The sequence below is a fragment of the Branchiostoma lanceolatum genome, chromosome 19 (genome assembly GCF_035083965.1).
Source record: "Branchiostoma lanceolatum isolate klBraLanc5 chromosome 19, klBraLanc5.hap2, whole genome shotgun sequence".
Classification (NCBI taxonomy): Eukaryota; Metazoa; Chordata; class Leptocardii; order Amphioxiformes; family Branchiostomatidae; genus Branchiostoma; species Branchiostoma lanceolatum.
In genome coordinates, this window is record NC_089740.1 from 1,209,872 (window position 1) to 1,214,817 (window position 4,946).

Here is a 4,946-nt window from a genome sequence, read left to right on the forward strand (position 1 = left end):
AAATCTGCCCGCCTTTACATATCAACCTTGCAATCCTCATAAGGATACAGACATAATTAGAGAATATCGTTCAATGCAATCTTTTGTACCTATTATTTGAACATTTCCGTTATGTGCTTCCGACTGTAGCATTCAAGATAATTGAGTAAACCCGCATCGAAGCCCTGCGTGAGAATGAGAATGTATATTGTAAGTATCCACAAAAATATTCTCTTGACACCCACATGTAACGTTAAAATTACCTCCCACTGTTACACAGAAGATATTTCATGAACAGTACAACAGTAAGGACATCAGCACCATGGACATGCACCATTGAAGCAAAGGACGAGACTATCTACATGTCATAACGTACCTTCCTTGTGAGGAATGTCCGGTGATACAGGTAGTCTTTTAGCTTGTTCCTGCTTCGATCACTTGTAAGAAGACGACCCCTTCCACAGCCTTGCCGAGGACGCTTTACCGCCAAATGAGCAGCTATGCTGGCTTCTCTCCCCCGGCGAACTGCTAGCTTGGGTTCTTGCTAACATAGGTGTGTATGACGCAGATGTACATGGACATAAAAGGCAATATTGGTACAACATGATAATGGTTGCCCCTAGCACGGAAACCCAGAGGGACTGAGAGCGCACATTTCCATTTATTTAAAAACATATGCACTGGTAATGACGTGCGCAGCCGGAATACATCTTGGCGAGTTCACAGGAATCGCCGATCCTAAAAGGCTCGGTGTGTCAAGTGATTGCCCCCAGGACACCAGAGTATCAGGCCGAGAGCACGCAACAACAGAGATTGTAGTGAGAGCCTTTTTAGGAGAGAGTGCAGAATGCAAAGGGAAACCAGAAACGTCAGAGCGTTCGTCACACCACTGCTGAACACAGACGCCAGGAGACCCAGTATCCAGACAGAATGAGATTCTGATACTTCATATTCAAATAACCTACATGCAACCGGGCTTTAAAATATGCAGTCAGTGTTTCTATTTCGGATTTCGACACGTGGAAATTTTGCGCGGCTTATTCAGATAATCGAACATCTTTCACCGATATCTTTATTACCCAGGCATGTACATTTCGGTCTACAAAATATTAACAGCCCGGGGGTTTGACATGCATGTACATACACAATGAACATGTATACAGAAGGCTTGGGACGTGTAGTAGTTTAACCTCGCCCTTGAAAGGTGGACTTTTTGTTTTCACAAATATCTTGTGGGTAAAATGTGAAGTGGGGCAATGGAGGAGCTAACCTAGGGTATCATGTATTTGTATATTAATATTTATATTTAGTTTTTGTAATAATCACATTGATAGCCAAAAATCATATCAGAGGTATAGTCAGAAATATCTGAATTCTTTTAGTTTAATTACAAATGTAGATAACAATGATACGTGCAATAATTTTTAATGATAACAGATAATTTTAAAATGAATGTGTTACCGTCTTAGTGTATTGGTTCCGAATAGTTTAATTGTCGATAATTGTATGTAACACACAGTGCAATTCAGCTAACTATGTATGATATATACTTGTTGGCTGCGAGTCTGTTTATGTTCATGGTGTAAAGTTTGAATTTGAATAATAAACCAAATCATCATTGATATGACGTGAATAGCTATTGTACTTTGGAGCACTTCTAGGGCACGGTTGTATTGTTTATGCATATCGTTCCTAATAATTGGTCTGGGATCGTTCCCTTCAAAATGTGGGAATGGAATGTAGCGCTTCAGATTGCTTGAAATAAAGATGTCATTCAGATTTTAAGTAAATGAGGACTGAATCTTTAAAAAAGGGATTTCCGTTGTTTGGAAGACACAAAATGACATAAATCATACCCCATCTTCACTCTCTTTCTAATGAATTCCCAGCATTGTCAGATGTTTACATACTTCTAATTTGTGATGAATTTCACCCAGTGGATTTCATCAGAAGGCAGCAGTTAGAAACGGGACTGGGCGCCGTTATGGAATAAATGCTGTGTGGCGGTGCGGCGAGCTAACCCGCCCGGTGTCCGCTTGACGTTCCTAGTTTCCATGGCGCAGCCCCCTGTGTGGATACTTGATAAGATGGCGTTAATGCGTCAACTGCTCGGCAGCGGCTCGAGTTAATGGGATCAGTGGCAGGGAAGTACGTGCGCGAGGGGCGATTGGTTTGGAGTAACTCTCCAAGAATAGCAATGAGAACGGATGGCAGCAGAAGGGAAGCTATTACCGGAGGAGCGAGTTCATGAAATATCACTTTGCACTGTTGAATAACGCGTGAACTAGCACGGAGGTCTTACGTCACATGGAAGGCGATACGTTTGCAATTACACAGAATGAATATCATATCGATGGTTTGTTTGATTAAAAGAACAATAAGTGTCCCACAGGCTGATAGGCTGAATTGTTGTCAGGACATTACAACTCGCTATGATAGGATCATTATACAAAGTGATTTTAGTAGTACAGTGCACCATTAACTAGAGTTCCACGACCCCATACCTTCACCAAATGATACTAACTTTCATGAATGATGTATTATAAAGGTTCTCACTGATTATGCAAACAAGGTTGCATATATTGTATGAGTTGAGTCTTTACCCAAATAACTCAAGTTAGTGAGGTCAAAGTATGGAAGTACTATATTGGCAAAGAAGACTATTCTAGTATATTCTTATCATATTCTTAGGAGGTCCTGGTTTGCATACTTAAAGTTTGATTATGTTCACCTTCAACTGAAGAACTAACTTCCAAATGCCGCAGGTATCAAAGTAATACTTTGGAACTAAAGCATTTCATCATTTGTTAAGTAAATCATGTTCTCATTTGCATAATTGATATATCAATCGGCTTCCTTTTATGTTAGTTATAGTTCTAAGGTCATATGGTTTGAAGCCCCATCATGAAATGAAGCAGTGCCCGTCTGTTGACTACAAAATCCCAGCCGTAGTCACAATGTCCATATGGTGCCATCGAATATACACTTGTAGGTTGACATCATTGAAAGGCATTTCAACTTTCCCTCATGTAAATAAGTTTCATATTTGCTTACAATGCTACTCATTATATCATCACCAAAGGTTCCTACCTGTCCAATAAGATGAAAATCCTCGAAGCCCTGCTTTAGTTATCCTTCTCCAAAATTTCAGACTAAATTAACAACTGCAGTTCCAAACAAGCCGCTTGAGGGCCAAGCTTACATAATTTCCTTCCAGCCCCAAGAGCCATCTGCCACTAAAAATCACCATATATCACATCCAGAAATGGGATGCAGCGGATTTATAGAATTATGCAAATTAGTCACTGATTTGCATATTAAGCACATGATTATGTAAATGATCACTTCAGCTATCTACATACCAAAAATTATGATGATCTGTCAACCCTTTTTTAAAAACAAAATCGGCTCCTGTAGTTAAAAAAACCCACTAGGGGACCCAAACCTACAGAGCTATCTGGAACACAGAAATCATGACCATCAGCACTCGAGATATCAAAACCGGAATTTCTGCTGCAGTACCATAGAAAGTCGCTAAGGGGCCCAAAATCTAATCATTTCGAGGTCTCACCAAGAACTATCCACCTAATAAATATGAAGACAATCAATCCAGGTCTTCTTAAGTTATCGTGGTGACAGACGGACACACACATGCACAAACACGCTGACCAAAACATAACAAAGGTAAATACCAAGTATAAACATATTAACATTGAAATTTTCATTCAAAGGAAGTATTGACTTGAATTGCTGGTAACACTACAGTCGTTAGTATCTGTCAAATGTTTTCTGAAATCATTACAATAGTGCATAAATCCTATCACAGATGGCAATTACATATTCAGTGATAGTTTCATGATAGTGCACTATTTTGATAGCGGTCAGTTCTACTATGAAGAGTGTTCAGTTTGTGAGGTGACCTCGTTTGTCGACCACATCAATGGAAACCAGGAGTTCCTAAAATCGACTGGCGTATGAGAGTAGCTATGGGGTGATTTTTGTAGCCTATATTGCATTGAAATAATGTTGCAGATCCATTTCAAAATTGTTGCTGCAGTGCCATGTCTTATTGAAATATTTTCAACAGACTTGAAAAATGGAGGTATAGGTTTTGGCCTGTCTTTGTTTCCGCATGTACCTTAAAGAGAATGATGTAAACAATGAAATATACAAATTAGGACTTATTTTGCATGATTAAGTAGGAAAATTTGAATTGTTTTTCATAATAGGACTTTAACATGTAATGTCATTTGGAACATCTGCAGTCCTGTACAGATACCAATTATACAAAAAGGGACCAGCTTGCATAATCAATGTGAAAGTGCCATAAATCCTTTGTGGCAAATGGTGGGAATCCCATACTTGTGACATGTGTAAGTTAATTGAAGGTGTACATCACTATGCATAGATTATGTAAATGTGTAAGTCATTTGCATACTGTATGAATGTAAACATGACATTGTGCCAATCAAAAGGACTTTCACACATACAATTTACGTAATTGTTATATTACACTTAAATTACAGCCTTATTTGTATCATCAATTAGACAAGATAAAACAACAAATCTACAAAGGCTCAAAATATTTCATGGAGCTATGAGGTTTCCAAACTCTTCTTATCTCTGCAACAAATCCAAACAGCCAGTGCACTAATAACACAGCCCGGTTGTGCACAATGTAGTAATTAGAAAAAAAATTACAAAAACAATCAACATTTGTGAGCGCCTGCTGAGAATAGACTATTCCTAATTTTCCCAAAATCATGCGGACATCCCTCTGTACTGATTTGTAGTCTAATTGCTTTTGATAGATCAAAATCAATCCCATTTACATACCCACATAAAGCCTATAGGCTTAACTCAATTTTTGTCAAAATTGATGACAAAACTCCATAGAATATTTTGAAAGGCTTGTGTTTGTGAAAACATAGAATACAAGAAAAAAAAGTAACAAAATAGTTCAAAGG

The 4,946-nt window shown here is 38.4% G+C and overlaps 1 protein-coding gene across 1 annotated transcript in view; it reads right to left on the minus strand.

Annotated features, from left to right (window-relative positions):
• The window catches only part of LOC136425762 (ankyrin repeat domain-containing protein 34C-like), a 28,013-nt gene extending 26,718 nt beyond the window's left edge, over nt 1–1,295 (minus strand). The window contains exon 1 of the mRNA XM_066414705.1: nt 356–1,295. The gene's annotated coding sequence lies outside the window, so the exon portion shown is untranslated. The remainder of the gene's footprint in view (nt 1–355) is intronic.
• Between the last annotated feature and the right edge of the window lie 3,651 nt (nt 1,296–4,946).